We start from the raw sequence: 17,013 nt of genomic DNA, 5'->3' as shown, positions 1-17,013 counted from the left end.
ATTGTATCTCGTCATGGTGTACCCTTATCGATTATTTCAGACCGAGATGCCCGTTTTGCCTCTAGATTTTGGCGTTCCTTGTAAGAAGCCTTGGGAACACGTCTTGACATGAGTACCGCATATCACCCGCAGACCGATGGAAAAAGTGAACGCACGATTCAAACTTTGGAGGACATGTTGTGTGCTTGTGTTATTGATTTCAGAAAAACTTGAGAAAAGCATTTGCCGCTAGCCGAATTTTCTTACAACAATAGTTATCATTCGAGTATTAATGCCTCACCTTTCGAAGTGTTGTATGGCCGCAAATTCCGTTCTCCTATTTGTTGGGCCGAAGTGGGTGAGAAGCAAATCACCGGACCCGAGCTAATCCATGAAACAACCGAGAAGATTGTTCAAATTCAAGCGAGGCTCAAGACGACTCGAGATCGTCAAAAGAGCTATGCCGACCTTAAACGTAAAGATTTCGAATTCCAAGTGGGTGACCGCGTAATGTTAAAAGTCGCACCTTGGAAAGGTGTAATCCGTTTCGGAAAGCGTGGGAAGTTAAACCCACGATATATTGGTCCTTTTGAAATATTAGAGCATATTGGACCCGTTGAGTACCGTTTGGATCTTACGACACAATTGAGCTCCGTTCATCCTACTTTTCACGTGTCGAACCTGGAGAAATGTCTTGATGAACTAGAACTTGTCATCCCTCTCGATGAGCTTACGATTGATGACAAACTCCACTTCATGGAAGAACCCGTTGAAATTATTGACCGTGAGGTCAAGACCTTGAAACACAACAAGATTCTGATCGTTCGAGTTCGATGGAATGCAAAATGAGGGCCTGAGTTTACTTGGGAACGAGAGGATCAAATGATGCAAAAGTATCCTCACCTCTTCCCGACTCCACCATCTACCTCAGCTTAAATTTCGGGACAAAATTTCGTTAACAGGTGGGAAATGTAACGACCCGACTTTTTTGACTTTTAATTTTATTTATTACTTTCACGAAACTGCGTTTCTGTGCGTACTGAGTTAGATTAATTGATGGGATAATTAATTATGTTAATTACTTTCGTTAATGCCTTACAACGTGTTTTTAAGTACTTAGTTACTTAACATAATCCTTGAATACATTTACGAACGTTAGTGCCACTTATTGTTTAACACGAGCTATGTACTTAGTGCACATTAAACTTTTGTCATAATTGGAATATTATGACTACGTAAACATAATTGTTATATATTTATGACAATTACTTGGGTTTATGATTCCTTAGTTTTAATGGACTTAACACCTTAATAGACCTAGCTTATTAAAGGTCCAATCTACTTAACTTAATGGGGTCACTTAATGACTAATTAGTGGACTAGTTAGCCCATGAAACATAAGAAAAAACCCAATAGTAAATAAGACATGTATTAAGCATGCTTGGTACTACTACTTACAAGTTTTAACATTATGTTCCATGCCACCCAACATTAGCCTACACCACCATGTACTACCACCCCATGCCAAACAAATGGTCCCCCCTTTTTGCTCCCCAATACCATCGGCCTAGAAGGCTCCCACCACCACCACCATTTCATTTTAAACATCTCATATCATTTCACAAAAACACACACTCTTTTTCTCTCAAGTTTCTCTCTAACTTTTCTTGAAGAACTTGAAGGTTTAAACTCTTTTTCTTTCTTCTTTTTTTGCTTCTAAAACTGTAATCGTCATCATCTTTTTATTATTTTTGGATTTTGGTTTTTGTAACTTAAATCCTTATGATATCTGTGATGACCCGGGAATTTCTGACCAAAATTTAAACTTAATCTTTATATGAAATTCGACATGATAAGCAAAGTCTGTACTGTTGAGTCTCAAAACTTGTGAACTATTTTCATGAATTCATTTAACCCCGACCAAACTCCAACGATTCACGAACCATTATATGAACGGATATGATTAAATATGTATATGTATATATGTTATAACTTGAAAACATTAACAAAGTATTAGACGTATAATACTTTACATAAACGTATTTGTTTCAAAATATATTTAAAATAAATATCGACGGAATTAATGGATAATATCAAATGATTGAATTATCAGATACATTATGATATGATTACGGGTCTCTGTTACGAGCACCACATTGATTTGAGAAATCGTTCTTTTTAACTATATTCGAAATAAATGGTATAGTGATCTACATGTAAAAACAAAGTGTCACTTAACTAGAGTTAGACAAAAATTAGTGGAGACTCTTGTTTGATTTTCAATACATGCATTACAATATTTCACTCATGACTTTCGATAAGTAACAATTTAGTTTTCATATTATTTAAAGCGATAGTGAAATTAGGGAATAAAGTTAACTCAGATGTTGAATATTGACAAGATAAGTAAATTGACGTTTTACATTAAAATGATTTCGTACCTTTAATTATCCATTGGACTTTACCTTTTGACTCACGAACAATTATTTGTAAATGAATATGTATATATAAATAATTATATATAAATGTTAAACCTATTAATAAACTATTATACGTATTTGACGTAATAGATAAATATGTAAAATACTATACGTTGTAATGAAAGCTATTTCGATATTTTTATAGTTATATATGTATACTTATAACTTCTATATGTAATTATTTAAATGGACATGGTAATATAAGTAGTTTATAAATATTATATACAGAAATTTATAATATTTCAAAATTATGTAATATTAGTAATTTATGATGACAATACTAAAATTATTATTATTATTATTATTATTATTATTTATTAACTGAATTATTTTTATGATATTTATTAAATACAGTATTATGAGTAACAATAATATTAAGATATTTTTATTATTAATAACAGTATTATTTTAATTATTAATATAAATGTAAATATAAATATAAATATAAATATAAATATAAATATAAATATAAATATAAATATAAATATAAATATAAATATAAATATAAATATAAATATAAATATAAATATAAATATAAATATAAATAAATAAAAGCAGATCTTACGCTATCTTTATCTGTATTATTTTCTTCCTTCTGATTCTCTTTTCAGTTTTTTCTTTATTCTGCTCGTGATACTTGGTCGAGCTTATCATTCTACAAAACAGATTTAGACTAAATCTTGTTACTGAATTAATTCATCGATTTCATCTTTAAAGTGTCTACTGATATTCAGTACATCAAACAGAAAATTTTATTAAACCAAACCCACTCCTCTGTACGCTTTCTTTTCAGCCAAAACATGAATTCGAGTTTTTTTGTAAAAATCTAAAAATGCAGAATTACTAGGAATCATATAGTGAAACTCTTGGTAAATTTTCAAACCTTAATTTAACGAAATGATTATCAATTTTCGAGTCAAAGTTAATTGAAAAAAAGGTCAACTATTTTGTTCATATCAAAATTGGAATTTGGATTGATGTTTATGAATCAATTGATGATCCATAAAGTTTCTAGGAGTAAATTTTAACACAATTCGTGTTATAATATTTGTCTAAACATTCACAATTTTGAAATCATTTTTTTTTTTCATTAAACTAGCGACGAGCAGCATTTTTTTTTTTTACTTCTATTAATCACACAATTCGCCTCAGTTTCAATTCATGAGTCTAAAACCGAAATGGAAATTTGGTTGTAATGTTGTTACAGTCACGCTTGATTTTATTTGTTGTAAGGAAGAAGAAGTAGAGCAGTCATGTTATCAGATTAAGTATGTAGGGATATCGTAGAAAAACAGAAAAACATAATTGGTGCTATGGTTAAGGGGTCTTGTGGGGGAGCGGGAGGTCGCTGGTTCGAGTCTCGTTTGGACCATTCTTTTTATAAAAGCTATCAAAAGGGGTATACTTTCTAATCTTACTCTTTATAACTATTATTATTATTATTATTATTATTATTATTATTATTATTATTATTATTATTATTATTATTATTATTATTATTATTATTATTATTATTATTATTATTATTATTATTGTCATTATTATTGTTGTAGTATTGTTACTAGCATTATAATTGGTAATAAAATTTTTGTTACAAATATTGTAAATAGTATTATTATTACTATTATTAAAGTATTACGAATATTATTTATTGCTATTATTGTTACTAATGTAAGTATTAGTTACCATTTATTATTATTATTATTATCATAACCCTAGTTACAGTTATGATTATTATTATCATTAACGAGTACTGTCATTATTAAAAGTTAATATAATCATTACTAAAAAATATCATTACTTTAAATATGTATTTTTATATAAAAACTATTATCAATATTATCATTATTATTATTAAGAAGATTATTATTTTTATCATTATACTTATTCTAGTATTATTTTAACTATATTATGTAAACAAAAGATTACTTATATAAAGAGATATATTATATAAAAACTTAATTATATTAAAATGATTATTTATTTAAAATTATAAAATAACATATAATTTATTAAGATAACATTTATATCACTAATAATAATATATATATTTGTTCGATTACGATTATACTTTTTAATATATACACAAATGATATAGGTTCGTGAATCTGAGGCCAACCCTGCATTGTTCAATTGTTCAATATAGTCATATGTATTTTTACTACAAAATACATTAGGTGAGTTTCATTACTCCCTTTTTAAATGCTTTTGCAATATATTTTTGGGACTGATAATACATGTGCTGCTTTTATAACTGTTTTACGAAATAGACACAAGTAATCAAAACTACATTATATGGTTGAATGCTCGAAGCCGAATATGCCCATTTTTGCTTGGTAAGCTAAGAATTAGTGAACCGATCTACTAATTGACGCGAATCCTAAAGATAGATCTATTGGGCCTAACGAACCCCATCCAAAGTACCGGATGTTTTAGTACTTCGAATTCGTTTTTATCATGTCCGAAGGATTTCCAAGAATGATAGGGGATATTCTTATATGCATCTTGTTAATGTCAGTTACCAGGTGTTCAATCCATATGAATGATTATTTTTGTCTCTATGCATGGGACGTATATTTATGAGAACTGAAAATGAAATCTTGTGGTCTATTAAAATTATGAAATGATTATTTATGCTAAACTAATGAACTCACCAACCTTTTGGTTGACACTTGAAAGCATGTTTATTCTCAGGTACGAAAGAAATCTTCCGCTGTGCATTTGCTCATCTTAGAGATATTACTTGGAGTCATTCATGACGTATTTCAAAAGACGTTGCATTCGAGTCGTTGAGTTCATCAAGATTATTATTAAGTCAATTATAGTTAGATATATTATGAAATGGTATGCATGCCGTCAACTTTCGATGTATTAAAAGATTGTCTTTTCAAAAACGAATGCAATGTTTGTAAATTGTATCATATAGAGGTCAAGTACCTCGCGATGTAACCAACTATTTTGAATCGTTTGTAATCGATATGGACTTCGTCCGGATGGATTAGGACGGGTCGTTAGAGTTGGTATCAGAGCGGTGGTCTTATCAAACCAGGTTTGCATTAGTGTGTCTAACTGATAAGTCGTTAGGAAGCATTAGTGAGTCTGGACTTCGACCGTGTCTGCATGTCAAATGTTTTGCTTATCATTTAGTGTCGAAAATTATTTGCTTATCATCCTTAAAGTCTAGACATGTCTTACTGCCTCTATTGCATAGACAGTGTATAGATAAATTCATATCTTAGCTAATCTGCTATTGTTACCTTTGCCTGACAGCTTTCGTAGATTCCTCCGTAACTTATGGGATTTTAGTATTATATATGCATATGTAAACTATGTATTACATGGTACTAATCTACATCCTATAATCTATTTCTTATCGAAAATCCTTCATCTGATCGTACGAGATGAATCCCTCAACCAGTTCGAGTTCCTCAGATTCCGATAGCTATTCCGATAGTTATTTCGACAGCTATTCCGACATGGATGTTCATCTAAACTCCGGAAGTAGCGTCACCAGAATGAATTCAACCAATCAACCATCCCCAATTCATCTGATGGGTTCGTAGTCAACTTAATCAATGGAGACGAGAAGAAGGTGATCCTTTCCACTAACCGAATTTACCTCTTGGTGAAGAAGCTGAAGCACTTACTGACGAACCTGTCCGAAACACCATTTTCTCTCTCATTTCCAGAGTACCTCGTCACGATTATATACTATACCAAATTCTAGGTCATATATATCCGCTCGTCCGAACCGAAAATCACCCCGGTGTAATAGAAGAAGTCAACGAACTTCGCGCTCGAATAATCAATTTGGAGAATATGGTGCAAAGGTTACAAACACCGGCAGCAGCACCAGCATCATAACTAGTACCACCATCATCAACGCCAACAGTACAATTACCACCACCAACAATAACTGCATCGCAAACCTCAACTTCACAATCTGTCACACGAACATCAACGTCATACGCACCATGGATACCAAGAAATACCAACAACAATGAACGATGAAGTATTAATTCATAACTTCATTGAAGAAATATTCTACGAAGTATATGTGGTTTCTAAAAGTTTTAAGAGATTATTTATTCTAGCTCAAACCGAAAATCAAATGAGTTTAATATCATATTGACTCATTAAATCCATAATTACCTCTGAAGAAAATATATATGTATATATATTTTCATAAAGATTGTAATTGAAAATTATTTCGTACAAACTATTAATGATGAAAATATTTTAACGGGTAGGTAACACCCGAGGAATATTCAGATTTCACATTAATAAGTTACAATGCACATTCTTCGAAGCTGATTCAACAGTCGTTTACTATCCTACTTACATCCACCGATATACAAATCCGTTCACCACAGAAGAACCATATTCATCCAATTTCATATTTAGATTTTGATTTATCAGAATTCAACAAGTGGCATAATGAAGAAAACATTTGACAAAATAAAATTTGTTAGAAACAAACAAATTAACTATGAGGAATTTTGTTAAGAATCCACGCTAACTGTTCCTAGCTAATTATTCCTAGCTAACTGATTACATTTTATTTATCGCAATTTAATTATCGCAATTTACATTCTCGCAATTTTATTTATCGTCATTTAAATTTCTGTTATTTATTTTTACGCACTTTAAATATCGGGACACGTATACAAGGTTTTGACATATCATATCGATGCGCATATATATATATATATATATATACATATATATACATATACATATATATATATATATATATATATATATTATTTGGAATAACCATAGACACTCTATATGCTGTAATGATCGAGTTAGCTATACAGGGTTGAGGTTGATTCTATAATAATATATATACTTTGAGTTGTGATCAAGTCTGAGACATGTACACGGGTCACGACACGTATTAATCAATTCGAATATTATATATTAAACTATATATATGAATTATTAGACTGTTAACTGTGGACTATCGACTGTGGATGAATAATATTGGACAATTAAAATGAATTAAAATATTGAATATAATATATGAAACTAAAACAATTCTTCAAGTTTGCCACTTGATTTCATCTTAAACCTTATTGTATCTCAACAATTACAATCTGCGTTCAAACCTTTCGTGATTCTTGAAAACACCTCAATCGAGAGAATGAACCTACCGCACTTCATCTACGTAAGAAAAGATTGATACATATAGTTATGCACCTGAAAAACTCTCGGAACCTTAGTAAACGTTTAACACGTATCTGTGCTAGCTCTTTTGGTGTTGTTATTACCGAAAATCACTTTGCAACCCTTTCCCAAATTAGCCAATTTTATCACAGCTCCAGCAAGTCAACTTCGACTTTACAGTCGGACCAGTCTTATTATAACCTTGAAATATACGTTGCCTTTTCGCCATCGTTACCTGAGAACCATTTAAATTCCACCACATTAACAGTAAACGTACCAGCAACATCACTACTCTTTGGCGAAAGTCACTTCGATAAATCACTATATTTATTCATTAATACCCTATCATATACTCATCCGCGTTCTGTAACGATAATTGCCATACTAATTATCGGGAATCAGCAATCAGTATTTCGAATCTCGCAACGTTTCTACATCAACAGTTATATGTATACGTATAACCTTTATCTCTTAGGATTATGATCTTTCATTCTAAAATTCTGAAAAGCACCCAGCCTGTGAATTAATGCTCTGAATTTTGAAAAGTTGAATGAAGCAACAAAAACTGTAAACGACCTCAACAGCCAAAAGTTGATGATAAAGAATTGTATGTTGGCAAAGCTCAGAAAAAGTTTGAAACTGAAAAAAAAACTGATTGAGCAAACTATGAAGGAGTCTCTGAACAAATCACAAAGACTAAACTTGTACATTAAGAATTCTGATGATTCTGTTTCTGATGAAATCATTAGCGAATACCTTGTTTCTGACTCCAAACTCTTGCGGACAAATTTTCTTCACCATCCTTAGATATTAGAAATTCCAAGATATCATCGTATCTTTCATTATAAATATTCTCCATATTTCTGAAGATATTTTTATAACTATTCTTATCTGAAATCAGTAATCTCTTCGTGATATCAGTGTTACATCATATAGAAACTGTTAGTTTCTATATTCTGTAAACTTTTGAGCTTAAAATATGAATGTGATTGAAGTAATGTTGGGAATTGATGCATGAGTTAGTATAATATAATGACACTTGATCAATGTGATTATATTACAGTAAGTCATGATGAGTTTCTAAATGGAACATGATGATTCACAGATTATAACGTCATCATGTGTCATGTTACATAACTCTTTCATTCTAATTAATTTTTGAACATATCAAGAAAATATATTCTTGATAGTTCTATTCTCAGTGATTCTGGTAATTTGACAAATCAAATCGTGACGTTCTTTCTTGCTTAGAACATTAAGTTCATTCGGAACTCTATACCTACAAATTCTGGACCAATACTTGCGAAAAGAAAACAAAAGCATGAAGCTCCAAAATAGAAAGGGGGTATAAATCGCAGCAAATAAGAGAGAGCATTAACTATGGATGACAATGATTATAGGAGACAGAAGCAGGGACACCGAAATATAAGAGAAAATATAAAGCCCAATAACAACACGGAGATTACAAACCGTGGATATTAATACGAATAGCAATATAAAGACACGGTAGAATTAAGAATAGTATCATCCCAAGGTAATACTAGAAGTAAACAGATTCTTCTGGTGGAAGATTAAAAAGAAGGATGAAAGAAAAGATAATTAGGAAAATATCAATGATTAGAACTGGATGAAGCATTTTCAAAATCTTTTAGAAGTAAGAATTAAGAATGAAAGTATAGAAAATGGGAGTGGTGGAAAATAATAGAACGGAAAAAGTTTAATTTATAATGAAAATATCGGACAGAGTAATCGATGCAGATCACAGTATTTAATTATAGAGATCTTAATTTCCTTACTCGCCGAAGAGTCAAATCTTTTAGATTTCGAAGATTTTCTTTAAATCCCTTGAATTCCGGAATTCAACCAAGAAAACATCAAAAGTTAAGACGCACCTTAATTTCTGAATTCAACCATGACTAGTCAAAAGTTATGATTGAAATTTGTCTTTCTCATTTCACTCTTTCGTGATAGCTTCACTCGTACTCTTCGAGTAATCAAATTATCTTATCTATATTACTCAATGGTAATAAAACTCTATTTATCAGCTCATATTATTCAGGAAAACATATTTATTGTTAGCCATGACGACCTTACTCAAATTTCGGGACGAAATTTCTTTAACGGCTAGGTACTGTGATGACCCGGGAATTTCCGACCAAAATTTAAACTTAATCTTTATATGAAATTCGACATGATAAGAAAAGTCTGTACGGTTGAGTCTCAAAACTTGTGAACTATTTTCATGAATTCATTTATCCCCGACCAAACTTCAACGATTCACGAACCATTATATGAACGGATATGATTAAATATGTATATGTATATATGTTATAACTTGAAAACATTAACAAAGTATTAGACGTATAATACTTTACATAAACGTATTTGTTTCAAAATATATTTAAAATAAATATCGACGGAATTAAAAGATAATATCAAATGATTGAATTATCAGATACATTATGATATGATTACGGGTCTCTGTTACGAGGACCACATTAATTTGAGAAATTGTTCTTTTTAACGACATTCGGAATAAATGGTATAGTGTTCTACATGTAAAAACAAAGTGTCACTTAACTAGAGTTAGACAAAAATTAGTGGAGACTATTGTTTGATTTTCAATACATGCATTACAATATTTCACTCATGACTTTCGATAAGTAACAATTTCATTTTCATATTATTTAAAGCGATAGTGAAATTAGGGAATATAGTTAACTCAGATGTTGAATATTGACAAGATAAGTAAATTGACGTTTTACATTAAAATGATTTCTTACCTTTAATTATCCATTGGACTTTACCTTTCGACTCACGAACAATTATTTGTAAATGAATATGTATATATAAATAATTATATATAAATGTTAAACCTATTAATAAACTATTATACGTATTTGACGTAATAGATAAATATGTAAAATACTATACGTTGTAATGAAAGCTATTTCGATATTTTTATAGTTATATATGTATACTTATAACTTCTATATGTAATTATTTAAATGGACATGGTAATATAAGTAGTTTATAAATATTATATACAGAAATTTATAATATTTCAAAATTATGTAATAATAGTAATTTATGATGACAATACTAAAATTATTATTATTATTATTATTTATTTATTAACTGAATTATTGTTGTGATATTTATTAAATACAGTATTATGAGTAACAATAATATTAAGATATTTTTATTATTAATAAAAGTATTATTTTAATTATTAATATAAATGTAAATATAAATATAAATATAAATATAAATATAAATATAAATATAAATATAAATATAAATATAAATATAAATATAAATATAAATATAAATATATAAAAGCAGATCTTACGCTATCTTTATCTGTATTATTTTCTTCCTTCTGATTCTCTTTTCAGTTTTTTCTTTATTCTGCTCGTGATACTTGGTCGAGCTTATCATTCTACAAAACAGATTTAGACAAAATCTTGTTACTGAATTAATTCATCAATTTCATCTTTAAAGTGTCTACTGATATTCAGTACATCAAACAGAAAATTTTATTAAACCAAACCCACTCCTCTATACGCTATCTTTTCAGCCAAAACATGAATTCGAGTTTTTTTGTAAAAATCTAAAAATGCAGAATTACTAGGAATCATATAGTGAAACTCTTGGTAAATTTTCAAACCTTAATTTATCGAATTGATTATCAATTTGCGAGTCAAAGTTAATTGAAAAAAGGTCAACTGTTTTGTTTATATCAAAATTCGAATTTGGATTGATGTTTATGAATCAATTGACGATCCATAAAGTTTCTAGGAGTAAATTTGAACACAATTCATGTTATAATATTTGTCTAAAACATTCACAATTTTGAAATCATTTTTTTTTCATTAAACTAGCGACGAGCAGCATTTCTTTTTTTTATTTTTATTATTTTTTTACTTCTATTAATCACACAATTTGCCTCAGTTTCAATTCATGAGTCTAAAACCGAAATGGAAATTTGGTTGTAATGTTGTTACAGTCACGCTTGATTTTATTTGTTGTGAGGAACAAGAAGAAGTAGAGCAGTCATGTTATCAGATTAAGTATGTAGGGACATCGTAGAATAAAAGAAAAACATAATTGGTGCTATGGTTAAGGGGTCTTGTGGGGAAGCGGGAGGTCGCGGGTTCGAGTCTCGTTTGGACCATTCTTTGTATAAAAGCTATCAAAAGGGGTATACTTTCTAATCTTACTCTTTATAACTATTATGATTATTATTATTATTATTATTATTATTATTATTATTATTATTATTATTATTATTATTATTATTATTATTATTATTATTATTATTATTATTATTATTGTCATTATTATTGTTGTAGTATTGTTACTAGCATTATAATTGGTATTAAAATTTTTGTTACAAATATTGTAAATATTATTATTATTACTATTATTAAAGTATTACGAATATTAGTTATTGCTATTATTGTTACTAATGTAAGTATTAGTTACCATTTATTATTATAATTATTATTATTATTATTATTATTATTATTATTATTATTATTATTATTATTATTATTATTATTATTATTATTATTATTATTATAACCCTAGTTACAATTATGATTATTATTATCATTAACGAGTACTGTCATTATTAAAAGTTAATATAATCATTACTAAAAAATATCATTACTTTAAATATGTATTTTTATATAAAAACTATTATCAATATTATCATTATATTATTAAGAAGATTATTATTTTTATCATTATACTTATTCTATTATTATTTTAACTATATTATGTAAACAAAAGATTACTTATATAAAGAGATATATAATATAAAAACTTAATTATATTAAAATGATTATTTATTTAAAATTATAAAATAACATATAATTTATTAAGATAACATTTATATCACTAATAATAATATATATATTTGTTCGATTACGATTATACGTTTTAATATATACACAAATGAAATAGGTTCGTGAATCTGAGGCCAACCCTGCATTGTTCAATTGTTCAATATAGTCATATGTATTTTTACTACAAAATACATTAGGTGAGTTTCATTACTCCCTTTTTAAATACTTTTGCAATATATTTTTGGGATTGAGAATACATGCGCTGCTTTTATAACTGTTTTACGAAATAGACACAAGTAATCAAAACTACATTATATGGTTGAATGATCGAAGCCGAATATGCCCCCTTTTGCTTGGTAAGCTAAGAATTAGTAAACCGATCTACTAATTGACGCGAATCCTAAAGATAGATCTATTGGGCCTAACGAACCCCATCCAAAGTACCGGATGCTTTAGTACTTCGAATTCGTTTTTATCATGTCCGAAGGATTTTCCGGAATGATAGGGGATATTCTTATATGCATCTTGTTAATGTCGGTTACCAGGTATTCAATCCATATGAATGATTATTTTTGTCTCTATGCATGGGACGTATATTTATGAGAACTGAAAATGAAATCTTGTGGTCTATTAAAATTATGAAATGATTATTTATGCTAAACTAATGAACTCAACAACTTTTTAGTTGACACTTGAAAGCATGTTTATTCTCAGGTACGAAAGAAATCTTCCGCTGTGCATTTGCTCATCTTAGAGATATTACTTGGAGTCATTCATGACATATTTCAAAAGACGTTGCATTCAAGTCGTTGAGTTCATCAAGATTATTATTAAGTCAATTATAGTTAGATATATTATGAAATGGTATGCATGCCGTCAACTTTCGATGTATTAAAAGATTGTCTTTTCAAAAACGAATGCAATGTTTGTAAATTGTATCATATAGAGGTCAAGTACCTCGTGATGTAACCAACTATTGTGAATCATTTGTAATCGATATGGACTTCGTCCGGATAGATTAAGACGGGTCGTTAGAATATCTTGCATTCTTTAATTACTTGTATGACAAAGAAGCAAGAACAAGGATCAAAACTTTGTAGCTTTTGGATCTACATGAAACTTGTGATAATCAAAGGATCAAATACTTTAAGATCCTCTTTAAGTTCAAGTATTGGAAATTTAAAGCTCATTTTATGAAGATACAAGCTTGTAACGTGACATCTCATCATATAAAGGATCCAACCTTGAACTTGTTTAGTTTTAAATTTAAAATTTATCAATTATGTTTGAGAAATTCGATTTATATAAACTACTTGGTCAAAGATTTACTTGTTAACTTTGATCTCATAAATCTTGTAACCAAAGTCTAACTTTGAAGGTTCAAGAAAAAAAAGTTTAAGCTTCCTAGCTTATAACTTTCACTCATTTAACGTTGATCTAAGTTAAGTAACTTATAGTCATCTAGCTTGTCAAAACAAGAATTCATTAACTTGTGTTCACTTTACTTTACAAGATCTAAGTTTTGTAACTTATGGTTGTGTAAAAGTTGAAAGTCTAAGTATTATGACTTAGGGTTTCACCAAGAACATGAGATCTAGACTTTCTAGTCTAAGGTCTTTAATACTTAGCTAAGATCTAAGTTCTATTGCTTAAGGTCTTGCTTATTTAGTTGGATTTAAAGCTTATAGCTTAATAGGACTTGTATTTGTGTTGGAACTAAGAAATTGATGTAACTTTGGTTCATCACCTTGCTCAAACTCTCACAAGATTTGTATTTTATTTCTTAGTCCTAACTTTGTGTGTTGATAGTTAAACCTTGGTTAAAGTGATGCTAAAACATCAAGAGTTGTATACTTGAGGCTCATACGCATCAAGGATGAGAACCGTGATGAGCATCAAACACCAAGAAACCCACCGGAGCACTTGCTTTCTGTTTTTCAGGGTCTGATCAGACTCTTAGGCTTCTGTAAAAGTTGATTTTCAGATATTTTGGTTCGATTAGATGACTTTTCGTTTAACACTCTTCTTAATCCGATTTACGGTTTAGGATTTATAGCCTTTCGAAAGTCACTACGCCTTTGTAACGTTGTGCTGAAAAATTCTGACCTACTCGCACTTAAACCGTCACCAAGGTCACATGAAGACGAGTTAGGTTCTTAAAATTGGTCATCGGTTAGAGGAATCACATACGGAGCCTTGGCCACTGGTCTCACGTCATTTCAGTATGTATAGAGGTCATAGCAGCTGAACGAAGTCAGCCTTTGTTTTGATCTCTATTCTTGATTGAAAACTTACTTTACTTTTTACGTATGATGTTGATGATGATGACACTTAAGACTTAACTTACGTACATTTAAACCCTTTTGGGACAACTTACTGACTTAGTAACTTTTGACTTAGGTTGAGGACCTTTCGGACCGACTTACTTGCTTACTTATCTCGTATCGACTTTTACCGCACTTTCACTGTGAGTTATAGCTCCCTTTTTACCTAACTATTTTTGGGACTGAGAATACATGCGCTTTTTTATATTTTACTTACTAGGCAAGAGTACTTAAACTTTATATATGTGTGGGTGATATAAGGGCATAAAATTTCCCCTTAGCTCGGTAACGTTTAGTCATTGGTTTTTGAACCGGTGAACGCGAATCTTAGATATGGATCCATAGGGTTTGACATCCCCACTCGGGCTAGTCGCGCTAGAATTTAACGGGTGTTTAATACTTCGTAAACTTACGCACTCGCCAAGTGTACTTTTAGGGGGTGATATATATATACGTTAAGTTAGTTACCAAGTGCCCACGGTTAAGCATATACTTTTTATACTATTTTGAATACGAAATCTCGTGGCCTACGTTACATTATTGTTACAATCAAACTATAGCTCACCAACATTCGTGTTGACTTTTTTAGCAAGTTATTTCTCAGGTGCTTAGACGTATGTTGCTTCTGCTGTATTAGACTCTCGGTGTTAGACTTCTGCTGCATTGCTTAGAGATGTCTCAATTACGAAACTTTTACTTTGAATTCATAACTTATGCTATATTTGAATAGTGGATTTGTAATGACCTTCGTGTCACGTATTTATATTAATGCTTTCTATTCGTAGAAGCACGCTATCTTCTGTAAAACGTTATCTTTCTATGAATGCAAACTTGTTTTAAAACAGCATATAGTGTTGTAACCTTGTAATGGACCTGTTGTTGATAATCTGTACACATTAATTTTGTACGGGGCATCACAATTTATGGTGTGCCTTTTCAAAAGAATGCAATGTTTACAAAACATATCATGTAGAGGTCAGTACCTCACTGTGAAATCGATGAATGATGTATTCATTCAAATGGATTTGGACGGGTCATCACAGTTGGTATCAGAGCTTGAGGTCATAACGAACCAGAATTTGCATTAGTGTTTTAACTGGTAATTGTTATGATGCATTAGTGAGTCTGGACTATGACCATATATGTTTTTACCGAGTTTTACTTATCATTCCTAAGTCTAGACCCGTTTTCTTGAATTTATTGCATAGATAGTGTACAGACAAATTCATATCTTGGCATATCTGTTACTGTAAACTTTACCTGACATCTTCCGAAGATTCCTCCGTAATTTATGGGATCTTGGCATTATATATACATATGTAAATTATGTATTGAAGAATACCAATCTAAAACCTATAATCTATCTCATATCAAAAAACATCTCCCTAATTATACAAGATGGATCCCGCATCAAGTTCGAATTCCTCAGATTCCGACAGCTATTCCGATATGGAATTCGACCTGAGCTCCGAAAGCAGCGTAACTGAAATGTATTAACCAATTAGTCATCATCTATTCTGGATGAATTGGGGATGGGTTCGTGGCTTACTTAATCATTGGAGACAAGAAGAAGGTGATCCCTTCCATCCACCACATTGCCCTATTGGCGAAGAACCTGAAGCACTTACCGGTGAACCTGTTCGTAATACCATTTTCTCTCTCATTTCCTAAGTATCTCGTCACGATTATATACTATCTCAAATTCTTGATCTTATTCGTCCGCTCGTCCGAACCGACAATCACCCCAGTGTAATATAAGAAGTCAACGAGCTTTGCGCTCGGGTAGTGACTTTAGAGAATATGGTGCAAAGGTTACAAGCACCAGCAGCATCACCGGCATCAACAGTACCACCATCATCAACACCAACAGTATCAATACCACCACCAACAACAACATCCGCATCACACACCTCAACATCACATTCTGTCCCACGAGCATCAACGTCATACTCACCATAGATACCAAGGAGTACCAACAACAATAAACGATGAAGTATTGATTCATAACTTCATCGAAGAAATATTCTGCATCAAAGAAATATTCTGTAGAGAATATGTTCTAATTGTAAACCAGATGAGTGAGCGAATAGAAATGATGAAATAAAACTCTGATCGGAATGGTGCACGATTTACAAGCTAGATTTGTTTTACCAGCAGCATCAACAGTACCATCAGCATCACCAGCACTGTCAGTACCGTCAGCATCAC

Source organism: Rutidosis leptorrhynchoides, chromosome 2 (assembly GCF_046630445.1).
Source record: "Rutidosis leptorrhynchoides isolate AG116_Rl617_1_P2 chromosome 2, CSIRO_AGI_Rlap_v1, whole genome shotgun sequence".
In the NCBI taxonomy this organism is placed as follows: domain Eukaryota; kingdom Viridiplantae; phylum Streptophyta; class Magnoliopsida; order Asterales; family Asteraceae; genus Rutidosis; species Rutidosis leptorrhynchoides.
Note: the sequence above shows the minus strand (reverse complement) of the source record.